Source organism: Drosophila rhopaloa, unplaced genomic scaffold (genome assembly GCF_018152115.1).
Source record: "Drosophila rhopaloa isolate 14029-0021.01 unplaced genomic scaffold, ASM1815211v1 contig_190, whole genome shotgun sequence".
In the NCBI taxonomy this organism is placed as follows: domain Eukaryota; kingdom Metazoa; phylum Arthropoda; class Insecta; order Diptera; family Drosophilidae; genus Drosophila; species Drosophila rhopaloa.
Window position 1 is genome coordinate 308872 of NW_025335073.1, and position 17976 is coordinate 326847.

Consider the following 17976-nt stretch of genomic DNA (forward strand, 5'->3'; position numbering starts at 1 on the left):
AATAACTTGATTCCACCGAACCCATCAGCACGACACGCCTTTCCAGAATCTGCATGATATTTATTTCAGCAGCGCTAATTCGCACACACCGTCGGCTCACATCCATTAAATCAAAATAAATAAATACATTTTTTTTGTGCAAGAAGTGACGGGGCGCAATATATATATATTTTCCAATTCTTACCGCTCATTTTCGCAGCACAGCAACCAACTGCAAATATCTTGCAGAATATTTTTTCCAAATCATCGTTATTTTCCTCGCACATAAAAATAGTTGTTCCGAATTAAATTATTTTCTCTTTCTTCCATCTAGGGAAACCCCCCTTCTCTGCCGATCGTGGTCGGAGCGCGTGGTGACCAAGGATTACGACGGAGTCTTGCACTCGCTTGTCGGATCCGAGCTATTGCCGGTCCCGTAGCGCGTAGTGGCCGTGGATTACGACGGAGCTAGGCTCGTTTGTCGGGTCCAGGGTCAATGCGGGTTCCGGAGCGTGCGGCTGATAGAGATTTCGACGGAGTCTTGTACTCGATTGTCGGATCTAAATCCGCTGCAGGTTTCGGCCCATGGTCGGCATCTCTGGGTGACAGTATCCACAAAACCCCCCTTCCTTTTCTTTTTGCTGTTTCTGCCGATCGTGGTCGGACCGCGTGGTGGCCAAAGATTACGACGGAGCTATCCTCGTTTGTCGGATCCAAGGATCTTTGCGGGTTCCGATGCGCGTGGCGGGTAGAGATTACGACGGAGCTCTGCTCGATTGTCGGATCCAAACCCGATGTGAGTTCCGGCCACGGAGTCTGAATAGGGCCATTTTTATCTCGCCCCTCAATTAAGTCCTTGAATTTAAATAAATTATTGTAAGTGACCCTGGGAGCCCTGAGCACAATATCCCAGCCCAAGAACTTCCTTACACGTCTGCGTGCCGGTTGTCCCCATGTGATACAGAAGTATTCGAGGGAGACTATCTCAAATAGCCAACATTAAGAGCGGTGAGGCAAAGGCAATTGTTGCCAAGTCCCCGCTCACTAATGATGGTTTCGCTTCCGCTTGGGAGGCGTTTCGAGACCGTTTCGAAAACAAAAGACTTTTAGTGAACAGCCAGCTCAAGCTCCTATTTAACTTGAGTTCCGTTAATGCCGGAACTGGCCACTCCATAAAAGAGCTTCAGAGCACCATCCAAGGGTGCCTGACAGCATTAGCCCATTCCAAAATATCAACAGAAAATTGGGATTGCTTGCTGGTATACCTGTGCGCCAGTAAGTTGCCCAGGTTGACCCTTTCCTTGTGGGAACAATCCTTTACATCAAAGTCCGATATTTCTACATGGGATGAGATGAACGCCTTCCTTAACGATAGGTATAGAACCTTAGAAGCCATTGAGGATATGAAGCAGAGTCTTGGTGGTCCGTCAAATTCCAAAAATCCCAAATCTCAAACCAAAGAGCTACGATTTGTGCACTAACGAGAGTCACCCAGTGCGGTTGTGCCCTCGCTTCATTTAGATGGCAATCGAGGCGCTGGAAAGCTACTTCGTGCCCCCAGAAATATCCGTCAAGTCCTCCTATACGAAAGAGAAGTTCTCTCCCAGATCGCAAAGCTATTCGATCCCGCTGGATGGCTTGCCCCGTTCATCGTCCGGGCCAAAATTGTTATGCAGGAGATCTAGCTGCAAGAGTTAGGCTGGGATGACAACCTTCCCGACGAAATGAGCCATAGATGGCAAGTTGTCCTGCAAAGTTATTCCGATCTCGATCAAATCCGTATTCCGAGATGGGTCGGTTACCAGCCCCAGGTAAAAATCGAGCTTCACGGTTCCTGTGACGCTTCCCAAAAGGCCTATGGGGCTGCGCTGTATTTCAGGGTTGAAGTCGGTCAGCAGATATTGACTAATCTGCTTACGGCAAAGACCCGGGTTGCTCCTGTGAAAACTGTATCCCTCCCCCGACTTGAGCTATGTGGTGCCCTATTGCTGGCAGATATGGCATCCACCATCCTTCCAAATATGCTGTCAGACAGCTCTGAGATTTTCTGCTGGACAGATTCCACCATTGTCCTAGCATGGTTAAAAAAACCAGCCTGCTCCTGAACCACATTTGTAGCCAACCGCGTAACCGAAATAGCTCAAGCTACAAAGATTGAGAATTGGTCACATGTGCGATCAAAACACAATTCTGCCGACCTAGCTAATCGCGGCGCGTCCCTGCAAGAGTTGGGCGATAGCACCCTCTGGTGGAATGGGCCCCAATAGTTACAATTGCCCAAACTTCAATGGCCAGAAACTTCAGATCCACACCCAGTCACTGAGTTAGAGCAGCGTGCGGTGAAGGTTCATTTCGTAAAGCTCCCCGCTGATGATTTCCTTGAACGTTTCTCCAGACTAGACAAGGCTTTACGAGTCCTAGCTTACGTAAGGTAAGTAAGTCCGGTAAGTCCGGATAGGCAGCTCAGTAATCGGGAAATCCGAGAAGCTGAGAAAACCTACATAATACTTGCCCAGCGTGAAGAGTCAGCGCTAGAGCTTCGATTGTTGCGAAGTAAAAGTTCCATACCCGCATCAAGCCAAATTGCTAATTTATTTCCATTTATAGACCAACATGGCCTCTGGTCCAATTCACGCACCAGATTACGCTTCATGGCGGCAACCAATTGATAGTGCGCATGATGCGATTTAAATATTGGATTCCTAAAGTCAAGAATCTGGTAAAGGGCATGGTGAATTCATGCAAGGTGTGCACCATTTATAAAAAAAGACTACAAACCCAATTGCTGCGCGATTTTCCGACTGATCGAGTCTCTTTTTCCAGGCCATTTACTTACGCCGGCATCGATTACGCCGGCCCCTTTGAAGTTAAAAACAAGAGAGAACGCTATAGTCGGGTGCCCCGACTATCAAATACCCGTTACTCAGGTAAAGGGAGTGCGAGGGAGATGGAGATAGAAACTTTGATCACGCATAACTTTTTAAAGAATGGTCCGATTTGAAAAATTTTTTCTACATTTCGATAGGTACTGATAAACAATAAAACTGCATTTTTACTTTTCCGAAATATTTAAATTTGTAAAATTGTATCTAAGCGATTGTGGGCGTTAAAGGGGGCGTGACACCATTTTGAAACAAACTTGCGCTGCGTAGGAACTTCTAAAATCTACATGCAAACTGCCAATCTTCTAGCTTTTATAGTTTCCGAGATCTCAGCGTTCATACGGACAGACAGACGGGCAGACGGACAGACGGACAGACAGACGGACAGACGGACATGGCTAGATCGACTTGGATAGTGATCCTGATCAAGAATATATATACTTTATAGGGTCGGAAACGAATACAATATACCCTTTTACTCTACGAGTAACGGGTATAACTACACAGGGAGAGCATGTCTCATCACTAACGGATATGTTTGTGTGTTTGTGTGTTTTTCTACGAAGGTCATCCAGAAATCTGCAAGTTGACGATATGGTAGTCTTCATGGACGATCAATTGCCATCAAATGACTGGCGGCTCGGCAGAATCGAAGCTGCTATCCCAGGAGCTGATACTAGAGTACGCGTCGTAGGTATTCTTACTTCTTGTGGAACCATCCAACGTCCGGTCCCCGCAACGCCACTAGTCGCCGGCCCCGCAACGTCGCCATTTGCCGTCCCCGATTCGTCAGCAGTCACCACAGCAGCAGTCATCCGCATCGCAGTATCGATCGTCTGCCTCACCGGATCAAACACGCCCCTCAAGTCAGCAAGCTGCGTCTATTGTGGCCCCATCCGTGACCTCGCTCCTGCAGCACAGGAGTCTACATATTCTGCCGACGGCCATTGTGGTCATCGACACAGGGGCCAACTGCTATGAGACGGGCCCGCTCATCGACCCGTGTACCCCAGTATCGCAAGATGGGCTGCCCATCGCCCAGAGCACGGCATTTGGATGGATCGTGTCGGGAGCCTGCCGTCAGTCCTGATGTCCTGCTTCAAGGAACTCTCCCGCAGGGGGGGAAAATGCTCGCGCCAAAGCGGCGCTTCCCGTTTTGTGTGAACCGGCCCTGGAGTACTAACAGTCGAGAGAACAGTTTTTTCCAGATCTTCGCATCTCGCTCTCTCGCACTGTTAAGTGTCTCCACTCCGCTCTCCAAGCGGCTCTTGAAACCTCCACCCCGTAGCTTTAAGTGAGTTCTAATTTACAAGTGTAGAAGTGAAGTCGAATAAATTGTGAATTTATAACGTGAAGTGAAACCATTTCGGCCGTCATCATTTCATCTCCCCTGGATTTACAATCAACCCGCTGGAAAAGCCGCCCCTCGTACAAAAAGTCTGGTAATTCAAATTTCAAAAAAATTTGTTTGACCCGAAATCAGTGGAGAACGATGTGATAAACAATATTTTTTGTTTTGTTATCCGGTGCAAAAATAAATAATGATGACGGCTTTCCCACACGCAAACAGGCTACGTATAACTGCCCATGTGAAAAACATTGATATTCCAGATTAATCCCGCAGACAGCCTTGCGATTTATTGATTGTCATCGCAAATGCCAATCGAACTTGGAACTGAATCATCTGGAATTGGAATGGAAGATCTGTTGGAATAATGGGAATTCGTGGGATAAGAACTTCCTCTCCTTTAAATTTGCCCTTAATAATCGTCGAATGAATCACGTTGTTCATCAGTTTTTTAACGGACAACCGCGTACCGTTGCATAATCTCGGATGATTTAGATTCCGCAGCATTATAATAATTGATCCCACTTTCAGTTGCAAATTATGCGGCGGAGTTCCTGCCACATCCGGTGAGTTCAAAAATTCTGTCGGATAGTTGGTCGCTTCATCCTCGTCGGTCACGCTGTCAACGGATCTGTATGAATGCAGTTCTTCAGCGATTTGACTTTGAATAACGAAATTCAAACTATCTACGCCCTTATTCTTCGCTGCTGGTATTGCCCGTTCACTAACCCAATCGAGATTTTTATAATTTTGTGCAATGTCGGGAAACCCTTTTGTGTTGAGTTCCTCTTTCGACGATGTGAACTCGCAAAAATTTGCTGGGAACGCTATTAGTCCAGTAGAAACATCAACAGGAATTTCGCCATTGCCAAGCGCCAGCAGTTGTGTCGAGTATTCAGCAGCGGAGGGGTCATTATGCAAGCGACTCTCATATTCGTGGAAAATTTAAACTTCTTGACATATCGCCACAAAGAGGACGATTTTATGCATGCATTAACTTCATCGGCAGCCGTAGATTTCGGGATGACGGGAAGCGTTTGACGAAAGTCTCCGGACTGCAATATCAAAGCCCCACCAAATAGTTTCGAATCACCTCGTAAATCCTTCATCGGTCGGTCAACTGCCTCCAAAGCTCGTTTATGCGCCATTGTGCATTCATCCCAAACGATTATTTTGCATTCTCGCATCAATTTCGCTGTCGCCGAATTCTTGCTCATCGTTCACGTTGGCTGGTCAACCGTCATAAGATTCATGGGTAGCTTCAATGCGGAATGTGCAGTTCGACCGCCTTCCAACAATGTAGCAGCAATGCCAGATGATGCAACAGCCAACGCAATTTTAGATGTTGACCGAATCGTTGCCAGAATCAACGAAATGACGAATGTCTTGCCTGTCCCACCAGGAGCATCGAGAAAGTATAAGCCTCCCGTTTCATCGTCAACAACCTTCATTATCGAATCGTACACGTTCTTCTGCTCGGCATTCAAAAGCGGCTCATTTGTTCCGACTCTTTCAGTTGATCAAAGTGGTGCTCCCGTTGAAACTCGCGATTGAAAGCATCGTGCATTGAACCATTTGGCGCTGGCATTCCCAATGTCGCTAGTGGGCTGCCGCACATGAGCATGCAAATTTTTTCGATCTGTATTAACGCTTCGTTGCGCATTTCTTCGGTAATGGTAATCATCAGTGGTCCTGCGAAGCATGTGGTCCTTATAGTTGTCCTACAGTGCGGTCGGATTCGACGGATGACATGTGGCTATGATTATTGCAAATAATGATTGGATTTGATTCGTTGACGCAGAAACAATGGCATCGGAGAGCGTTGAATCCCAATGAGCATCGTTTTCGAGCAAGTTAAAACGTTGGCAAGCCTCCCGAAAACTGGCGCACAGCACACCATCCACAGTTAGCAGGGACTCGAAGGATGTAGGGCCTCTAATGTTCACCAAAAGCAAGCGAAGATAGAAGCATCCTTTCTTCCGGCGTTGAAACTTCTTCTTCGAGTAAAGTCCTTGCGAACGGATCGCTTTCGCATGTCGAAGAGAAATTTGTCAACGTTGTCGCTAGTGGCCGTTCAGCTCTTTGCGCTGCGTTCGCGTCCCTAAAGTAGACACGCTGTCCGTTATTCAAGTGAACAGATAAGTGCACGACAGTCGGGTGACGTTCATGAATCGATAATGAAAACAGCCGCCAAATGGCCTCGTTACAGCTAACGTAGCGTCCAAGTTGAAATTTCGTCACCTCATCGTTTGCATTCGGATCAGCAATGCCAAACACCGCCATGTCGCTCCCTTTCTTCACATATTTGCAAACGTATTTGATGGATTTTATAGAGTTGCAGTACTCAACATTGCAATGCGTTGAGAACGTTTTCGACAAAAGCGGGCAATAAGGAACGATCCAGCGGTTATCCACGATTACTGTTACGTTTGTTTCATTACGTTTCACCATTACTTCGATCCTTTTGCCGTTGTCATCTGGAGAACGACGCCTATACAATGGATATCCATCTTGTCCACTGATTGTTTCAGCGCCAAAAACCTTCTGGTTAACGATCTAATTCATAAGTACTGTGACCTTTTGCTTGAATACTCGTGCAGTGATGTCAGGTCGATCGCTAGATGTTTGTCCTGGAAGCAACAGATTCGTAATTTCGGTCCATTTCGGATTGCATGTGCACGTGAAGAATATATCCGGGCGTCCGTAATTACGGACATACGTCATCGCATCTTGAGAGTACTCATGCATATGGCGCGGGCTTCCAACATAAGTAGCTGGGAGAATGGTCAAACAACCGATGTTGACCGCGTGTCCTTCAGTAGCGATGGCGTCACGCAAGTGGATGTACTCGTCTGAGCGCAACGATTGAAACGAATAAAATTGAGACGCTCAGTTTCAACTTTGACGTACATGTCGACACAGTAATGTTAAAACAAACGGCGGTATCTCAACAGATGATTGTTAACATATAGTCGAATCATCAATCGATACGCATAAAAATTCATAGAGCTGACCTTCTTATTCGTTTCATCTCCTAAAATTTGAATTCAAACTTAGTTGTAGAATCAAAAAGAAGTGATGACTTGTAAACAAACCTGTCGTTGGATTGACCATCTTTATGTTGAAGTGATACCCATCTTCTCCACGACAGAACATCAACGGGTATTGAAGTGCATCATATGACCGATGAGTCTAATAAACTCACTGCAATTGGCCATCATCCCGACGCTTGAGAGCAATATCTCGTGATCCCACATTCTTGCCAACAATCTCCACTGCGACTTCATTAATAGTGGGAGCATTAAATTGTCTTGCATGGCTTCCAGTGGGCCTTTTGTCAGCGCTGATAATGATTTTGTGGTCGTCAGAATGCATTGTATACAATGCGGTTTTGAACAATCTGACCAATTCATTACGCTCATGCAGAAGACTTTGCAATTGTTGTATAATTTTACGTTTAGATGCAGTGAAAATTGCACAACGCTGATTTAGTTCATCCTCCGAATCACCAATGAAGTAGATCTGAAGGAATTTATGATCTTTGTTTGGTGGTGGTAACAAAAGCGCCCGCTCGATGGTGAATTTGCCCTTGAATCTGAATGTTGGGATGCAATTTTGAAAAAAAAGCCATTACCTTATAACTCGGATTGTAGCCTGGTTGATAAACAACCACGGCTCCAAATGACGTCATTTGAAAGCATCCGTTATATTTTTGTGCAAGCTTTAGGAAACTGTTTGATTGGGCTGAATTTCCATATAGTAGCGAATACAATGGCTCTGGTGGATGAGCCAAAACGGGCAATTTAATTTTGCCACCTGCACCAGCATAAGCCGGGGGTTTCCAATCGAAACTTCAGTGCATTGCAATGCTGACATATGACAGACAATGACATAATAACAACGCAGCTATGATCTTTGTAGGGTGTATGCGAATGCAGCGCGATTCAAGTTTTCATTTGCGGCTGGGGTTCTTCTACTCACATTTTGTCGGGCTTGAGGTGGTCTTTGTCCAGCGCGAAGCTGTGCAATTCGGGCACGTGCCGATGCATTTATTTCTGCACGTACCTCTTGCGTTCGATTATTACGGACATTCTGGCAGGCATTATTTCCAATTAAAACTTTGGCAATGTTTCGTTAACTTGATTTTTACAGTTTTATGTAAAACAATGAAGGCATTATTTCCAAAGACTGCTGTTTAAACAGTTTTATGTACAACAATGAATACATCTCTAGAGCCGATAGCGACATTTCCGGCAGGTTTTCCCAAAATTTTCTTATGTATTAACCTTCTTCTGGCAATTACAAACAAATCGGCCCAGCCGTTCTCTTGTTTTGCGATGGCGTACATTTTTTGCACATTTTTAGTATTAACGAATTGGGAACAGTATGGAACACCTGACCATGACGACCTTAATTGAAAATAAAATTAACGAACTTACAGAAAACAATAACAAACAATTTACAACAAACTCAGGAATATTTCAGGAAGTACAATTAATCACCAAAACCCTTGACTCAATCATTTTTTAAATATAAACAAAAGTAAGACAACACCGTCTGAAATTAATTACACTCGATATTCAAAATTTAATCGGTACTATCACTTTAGCAAAAGTCGACGTTTTCAATACAAAAATATTAAATGAAAAAGACATAAAAGAAATCTAGACACGAAAATAAACCATGTACTATCAGATTTACTAGACATTTTAACATTCAAAATAATAAAAAACCAAGATTTACTTATAATATATATAAAATACCCAATAATTAATAATATTTGTGTTTGTATACATCAAGGGCAATTGCCCAAAATAATGGAATATTTGATAAGATAACAAATTAAAAAAAAAATATTCAATTACTATTGTAAGCTCTCTAACGAGAGTTCCTCCATTTATTCAATGGAAAAAAAGCAAACTGTTCAAAAATTAGGAAAAAAATAAAAACTTTGAAAATTTTGATGATGGCGCCATTCTCCTCACCGGGGAAAACATTGTTAACGAGACAAAATTAAACGGCGCATTTCGGATTTTTTTTAATGAAAGCATCGTAATAACGTAAAATTCATTAATGAAAAGCAAAAGATGGTAGAATATATAACACTATATAAATATAACAACTATATGATGACAGACTAAATCTTCTCAAACGATTCCAAATTAAGTTTAGATAACATAAGCATCATAAATCCATTTTTAAAAATCGGAAATACAAAAATACCCCTAGAGCTAATATTGTTAATATTAATAATTACTTCCTTAACCATATACAAATCACCCAAAATCTTAAACAAAATAATACAACAAATTCAAAAACGCACCAAAACCAAAATAGAAATAGAAATCCCAGAACCCGAAAATACAATTGAAACCGTTACAGAAAATGAACCCGAAAATAATATAACAATAACATTTGCTGAACTTAACAATAGAATCGCCTCCCTCGCAGCACACTTGTAATAAATCGGGACGATTCATCTTAGGAGGGGGAGAATTAACTATAACTTTAATAAAAGATTCTTATTAATATTGTAAACAATTTATTTTGGCAGAGCTTACTGAGTTCTCACGGGTTCTTATCATATAGACATTCCCACCCTCGCAAACGGCGAGCCAAGCTTGAGACAGACGTAAACAAATTCCCCCTATCTAGCCGCCAAAGGCGAGCCAAACTTTAGCCTAAACATCCGTAAGAATCCCAACACCGCGAACCCTCATTTTTAGGCATCGCGTTCACTTCCGAATTTTCAATGCTGATTACAGCAATCTTAATCGGGAATTAACTTCGAAAACCAAGACTTCGGAAAATTACGAAGATAAACTTTAAAAGCTTCGATACCAAGGCAACAAGGGAAAGAACCAACTCAAGATTGAGCAGTCGTGAAATAAGTCTAAGAATGATTGTATTTTAAGTCTAAGTGAAATTAATTTAATAAGGATTTTATTTTTTTAATATATTCGGTAACGTATTTGTAATTTGCATCACCGCAGGCAACGCAGACTGCGCGTAGAGTGCAGTAAGTTTTCGTGTGGCCGTATTTCTGACAATTCATGCATTGCACAGGCGCATTCCGCTTATGGGGTTCCTCAACGGTGATCCTACGGTGCAATAGATATTGAAGCTTATGGATTGGGTGAATTTCAATGTTTTTCAAATGCATACTTTCCAGCTCCAACTCTACCTTGAACATTGGCTGTTTGAAGTTAAAGCCCTTTTCTTTAAGTCGACCTATAATCTTATAAATAGGCATTGTTGCTGCAATAGCTTTTATAACTACTTGTAATCCTTTGCAACTTTTTAATTGGTTTAGTTTATTTTTCCGTTATCGAGGTGTTTGGTCACTGATCGGTAATCTTGCTCGTCGTTCACTTGTATTTTGGTTTCGTTGATGTTACCCCTTTTTATGGACTTCACATAGGACTTGTTTGCTTCAATTTGATCAGTTATATTTTTAACCAATTCAGCATAGTTTGCCTGACGTTCAAAAATTTGTGGTGGCCTTGGTTGCTGGCCATAGGTGTTTAAGCGGTATTGTCATCATCTTTTGGATCACTAAGTATAAAAAATTGATTACTTGTCAGCGCATTGTTTGACACAGTTTTCTTGCTAACTTTTGATGCATTTGTTTTTTTAGCTGCTTGTGGGCTTAGTTTTCTTTTTATTTGCACATATCGATCGATTTCTGTTTGTATTAATGGTCCGTTAACATTTTTTTGTATTTCTGGGCTGGGTAGGGGCTAGCTTGTCAGTAAGAGCTGACGACGGTTGTTGACGTTGTTAATGTCGAAGTCACCGTTTTAATGAGGGGTCGGGGTCTGCTTTTGTGATGTGCCGCTTAGACATAATAGGCCGGGAGAGAGCGAGCGTGCTCTCTCCGTATTCGATTGCAGTGTTGCAGTTGTTGCCGGTTCTTCCGCTCTTATGGAGAAGTAAGATTTATTTCTGATTGACGAGAGCCGACGTTCGTCTTGTTGTTGCAGCCGAGTCTTGCTCATTATAGCTTTTCGATACAGTGCTTACGCTCTTACACGTTGCCTTTATTTGATTATCACTTATCTTAGTAATTAGAACACATAGTAATTCCAAAGCACATGAGCGTACACTCTGAGCGTCTTTTCGCGAAATAGAATTCGGCTTTTGTGGTGTATTTTTAGTTCCGCGACGAAACGATATAAAAACACGTCTGTTGTCATTGACAATCGCCAATCACTCAGAAGTCGATGATCCTTGAGATTTGAGAAAGGCTCGAATTCGCACCAAGCAACATTATTTCTTTATTATTTAGATTTGATAGACCTAGGAAAAGTCATTAGAGATTGACTTTGTTGGAAATTTCTAACAAGTACTCATGATTGTATTCGTAGAGATCAAACATTAAGTCATTACTGCTTTGGGATTTGTTTTAGCTGAATAGATTTTGGCAAGACACTCAGCAGCCGTGCGCTTGCTTTCCCCATTATTAAAAGTCTTTTGCCCAACAGGAACCCCAATTTTATATTAATTTTTATTTGATGCAAGGTTACTGAAAGGTTGTCCCAATCTTAAATCAGAGTTTTTGTTTTATCTACTATATTTGAGAAATTATTATAACACTACAACATGTCAGTTCAGCCTAATTAAAACGAGGTTGCAGTCACCGCTAGTAGAGATGAACCTTCGCTTTGTATTATTTGCAATGATACTATGGTTATAGATACTGAACTTGCAGAAACCCCATGTAGACATACATTTCACAGAACATGCGTGGTACTTTGGTTAGGAACTAATGAAACTTGTCCGCTTTGCCGAAGTGCTAACTTTCCCTGCTGCTCAACCGAATAGATCTACTAATGATGGTAATAGGGAAGTTCGAGGTGCTTCTGCCAATTAAGCTACTGGTACCGTCCACCGAACTAGACAAAACACCGAATTCCGATCAGAACGCAACGAATCAGAGAGCATACTCTGGCTTAAGACCTTCAGTTGTCTAATAATTCCCAAAACCCGCGGGATGATATCCCTGAAGAGAATCCCGGTAACTTAAATCGATCCTATGCAAGCAGAGTAGATAGTAGCCAAACCTCTAGTATACGATTGCCTTCAGGAGATCATTTGGCACAAGCCGTAAATCGTCCTGACAAAGTTTCAAGCGTTATCTCTAATTGGCATGTGAAATTTACTGGCATGGCCAATGACATACCTGTTGAAGACTTTATCTATAGGATAAATAGTTTGACTATACAAGGCCTAAACGCAAACTGGAATTTGCTATACCAATTTTCCAACGAACTATTTTCCGGATGAGCTCTACAATTTTACTGGCGTTTTCAGAGAACTTTAAGTGATCCCACAGCTGATAACGGACAATTTGCGTGGGCATCTCTAGGGGATTCCTCTGCCACAATTTCTGGTGTTTTTTCCCCCTTTAACTCCTGCGCGATTTGCATTTTTTGTTTATTTGTGGAGCGAATTCTTTGGAGGCTTATAGTTCTGTAATCGTTTCGGGACGGAACCCCGCCGTTGTTTTTCCAATTTTCGGACTGATTTCGTTTGCATCATCCCTGCACTGCTTTAAATTGCTTGGCGTTCGTAGTACCGATTTTTTGCCGTATTTTCCGTGTTGTTTTGGTCATGCGAAATTTGCATTTTGGGAAACGACGGGAAATTGCGCGCCTCGAAGCGTGTGAATAATGTGGAAGCTTACTGAGCTCACTGGTTCCGAAATCCGGAGGCTGCCACTCGGGTGCCATTCCAAAATGATTTGTAGGCATTTTAATCTAATTAATGTTGTCGCAAAGGAACCTTCAAAACAACGCCAATATACTCGAAAAACTTGGCTAATAAGTCGTGAAAATTGTTATTAATTTTCACGACTTATTATTATAACCAAAAAAAATTAAAACAACTTTACAATATATACATTCATATTTGGTATTTGGGGTGACTATATTCATGATATATATATATGGAAAAATTACATAGCAGTTTCTCTGTAAAGGATTCCTGGTTCGAATATATATAATATTATATATATAAAACACCCAATAATTAATAATATTTATAGTTTGTATACATCAATAATAGACGATAAGAACGCGTATTGCAACGGAATATTTTATAAGATAACCAATTTAAAACGAGGACGGAAGCTAACTTCGGCAAGCCGAAGTTTTAATACCCTTGCAGACTTTGCCGAAATTGCTAAAAGTGAAAAAGTAGCGAAAGGAATAAGGTATACATAAGTAAACTAGATTTGCATCGTTTCAAGTCAATTGCTTTTATACTGCAAAAATGTCATATACAAATAGAAAACAAGAGAGAACGCTATAGTCGGGTGCCCCGACTATCAGATACCCGTTACTCAGGTAAAGGGAGTGCGAGGGAGATGCAGATAGAAACTTTGATCACGCATAAATTTTTAACGAATGGTCCGATTTGAAATTTCTTCTACATTTCGATAGGTATTGATAAACACAATAAAACTGCATTTTTACTTTTCCGAAATATTTAAATTTTTAAAATCGTATATAAGCGATTGTGGGCGTTAAAGGGGGCGTGGCACCATTTTGAAACAAACTTGCGCTGCGTAGGAACTTCTAAAATCTACATGCAAAAATGTCTTCTAGCTTTTATAGTTTCCGAGATCTCAGCGTTCATACGGACAGACAGACAGACAGACAGACGGACAGACAGACGGACAGACGGACAGACGGACATGGCTAGATCGACTCGGCTAGTGATCCTGATCAAGAATATATATACTTTATAGGGTCGGAAACGCTTCCTTCTAGCTGTTACATACTTTTGCACGAATACAATATACCCTTTTACTCTACGAGTAACGGGTATAAAAAGGGATACTTTCGCAGCCTTTAACAATTTTTCCTATCTCCTTTAAGATATAGACTACCGAGCGGCAAGCGCTTTTACCCTAATCAAGATATGCGTAAATAAATAAGAATTGGAAAAATTTATGTTAGTAGCTTACACACTGCGCGAAATATTCTGATAATCGTCAAATTTGGACCGATTTCACCCTATTGTTCCTATGGGAGCTATAGGATATAGACGTCCGATTACCCTAATCAAGGTATGCATAAAAAATACGATTTGAAAAGATTTATGTCAATTGCTTATATACTGTGCGAAATATCCTAAAAATCATAAAATTTTAACCGATTTTACCCTTTTGTTCCTATGGGAGCTATAGGATATAGACGTCCGATCGTCACGCGCTTTTACCCTGCGTCTTCACAGAGAACGGTCGTGTTTTTGTATTGCGCTCCGAATTTCCATTTTTCTTATTGAACCCACCGGGGTTTACTTAAATCTCTTTAACGTTTCTACACCTTTAAGTGTTTTCTAACAACTTTCCGTTCGCTTCGCGAGTGCATCGTGATTAACTTGTGTTTAGTAAACAAAAAGTTTTTATCATAATTTAATTCGGTGCTGGTTTGTTGTTATTGTTTTCTATTGCCCCTCTTTTCAGTCTTTCTCTTCGTCGTTGAGCGCTGTGGGAACGGCACGCACTCCAACGGTCATATCTCTCAGAGGTGTTTTATACCGGAGTTAATCGGTTAATAATCCCGCTGTCTCTCTCTTTTAGTTTCTACATCGTTTCGTGGTGCCTAACATCAAAGTTATTCGGTGTTTCGCTTCCGCTCTGTCGCTCTGCTTTATCTCTCATTAAAAAGTTCTTAAGCGCTTTCGATTTTTTTGTCCGCTATAGTGCACAGTGGTCCGTGGTCAGCGAAAATGGCTTTCTGTTCATTAAAAAATTGCAAGAAAGTTATCTCGGCTGGACAGCAAAGTATTCCCTGCCATACATGTGATAAAATTTATCACGCAAAGTGTCTTGGCTATTCTGGCCTGGTTCGTGATGCCATCGATAAGAGGAGTAGCCTACGCTACTACTGCGATGAATGCATTGTATACGAGAACCAGGCAATAACTATCAGGCGGCTCACAAAAAGCAGTGTTACGGAATTAGTCCGGAACTGCCGTAACAATACGGACCTCCTCGTGGCGCTTGAATCTCAGCTCACTAGCCGCATGCTAGCTGAGCCCGATTCCCCAAAGCGCAAAAAAGTCGCGGTCGGTGGGCATTCTATGGCAGGTGCTGTGCAACCTGCTGCCCGCGATTCGACTCCATCTCAGCTGCCAATCTTAGGCGCCACTCAAATGGTACTAAGATCGGGGGCAAAAAGTGATTCGGTATCCGAAGTTGCTGGAATCGATGTGGCTCCGCTAGGTACTTCCGCTCTGTCCGATCAAAATAAAGTAGTGGCCCCAACACCTCATGTAGACTTAACGTCCGGATTACCGGCCGATACTGGTAGTACAGATACAAATTCGGTAGTACCAAAAAGGGTTGCATGTGTTGTACCAAAAACTGTTACTTGTGTTCGGGTGCCCCAGCTAAGCCATGTATTTGTTTCACGGCTCGCCCCAGACCTCTCATCACTGGATATTACGGCTTTTATCCGTAACAAAATCCAAGTTGATGATTTGAAGGTCGAACAATTTAAATTTTCTTATGCTAGGAAAGTATCATCATTTAAGATTGGTATTCCTTGTGCTCTTTTTGCATCTGTGTGTTCCACCAGTTTCTGGCCCGAGGGCATATTTGTAAAAGAGTACGAAGCTAAGAGAAAAAAGAATAGTTCAGGGGAAATGGAAAATACCATTAAAGAACCATCCCCAGCGCCCTCCACATCCTCTTCTGTCCCTCTTTTCTTCTTTGCTATCAGAATACAAGAGGCTTACTTAGTAAGCTGACTAAATTGTATTCGGATAGTTTTTCTTTCCCATATAATATTATGGTATGTACAGAGACCTGGTTAAGGCCGGATATTCTTAGCTCCGAAATTCTCCCGGGTAAGTACACAATTTATAGGCTTGATCGTCAGTCCAGAAGGGGAGGTGGAGTCCTGATTGCTGTCGACTCCACCATTTCATCTGAATTACTAACTTTCGAAGAATTTAATGACATCGAATTCCTAGGTATAAATTTATCGTTTCCCGGTAGTCTTGTATATATTACTTGTTCATATATCCCACCATCATCTGAGTTCCCTATTTACGCAAATCACCTTTCCGTTATTCAGTCCATTTCCAAAAAACTGTCTGATCGAGATCAGTTAATAGTATTGGGTGATTTTAATGGTCTCCTGACGAAAACTCTAACATTTTACTTCCTTTAGCGCAGTATGACTTTATTGACGGCTTGCTTGACATTGCGCTATCCCAAGTGAACCATGTTAAGAACTCCTTAGGACGTTTACAGGACTTGTGTTTTGTTTCAAATTCAGAAGGCGTTTGCCTATCAAGAACGTCACCACTTACACAACCGAAAGATCCTTATCATCCAACTCTAGAGCTGACTGTAGACGCAAGAACAGAGCTGAATAAAAAATCCGAAAACTCGGTTAAACGAATCCGCTGCTTTCGTAAGGCAAACTTTCATCTTTTAAATACTTTTATATCCGGCTATGACTGGTCCGAATTTTATTCATGCACTAACGTGGCTAAGGCCGTTAATATCTTTTATAATGCATTAAATTCCTTCTTTTATCTGTGTGTTCCGTTATACTATCCATCAATTTCAAATAAACCTCCGTGGTTTAATAAAGAGTTGTCACACCTAAAAAATATTAAGTCCAGACTTTTCAATAAATTTAAAATGTGCGGTTCACAATCTGCCTTCTCTTGGTACCTAAGGGCTCGGTCAAATTTTATCGTGCTTAACGCCCGGTGTTATAAAAGCTATTTGACTCGTTGTAGGGTCCAATTTTCACAAGATCCAAAAAAATTTTATAATTTTGTTAACACTAAGCTTAAATCAGCCTGTTACCCTGCATCACTATCATTCCAAAACTCTACGGCAAATTCTGATCAGGCAAATGCCGATCTATTTGCCCAGTTTTTCCAGACAACATATTCTGTTTCATTCTGTCCAAATCCGTCTTATTCAAATGCCTTACCCAAGTCGAACTTGATTTTTTGTCCGAGGTTAAGCGAAAGCTCCCTTCTTTTGGATCTCCATAAAGTTAAGCCTGTCTATTCACCGGGTCCGGACGGAGTTCCAGGCTGCGTGCAGAGGTACTATGCTGAAACTCTGTGTAGACCTCTGTACAAATTGTTTACCTTGTCTTTAAAAACATCTCATTTCCCACTTATTTGGAAGGAGACATTTGTCATTCCCCTTCATAAGAAAGGAAATAAATGCAACACGAGTAATTACAGAGGCATATCCAAATTATCCGCCATCCCAAAGCTTTTCGAAAACACTGTTACACCCCATTTGCAACATCTTTGTAGATCGATTATATCTCCATGTCAACATGGATTTATAAGGCGAAGATCTACGACGACAAACCTTTTGGAGCTAACGTCTTTTGTAATAAATGGCTTTAAAAAAAACATGCAGACTGACGTAGTTTACACTGATTTTAGTAAAGCGTTTGATTCAGTAAATCACTCGCTTCTTGTATTAAAGCTAGAATTATTAGGGTTTCCATGTTATCTTCTAACATGGATCTCAAGTTATCTGAGTGGTAGGACTCAACGAGTCCTCTTTAAAAACTCGATCTCTGATTTGATCCGAGTTACTACAGGCGTCCCACAAGGAAGCTACCTTAGCCCACTTCTTTTTACTTTATTTATAAACGATCTCCCTTTAGTCTTGACAAAGTCGCGTGTCCTTATGTACGCAGATGACGTTAAGTTATGCCTGCAATATAACGAAATTTCTAGCAGTTCAGACTTACAATCTGACCTAAACGC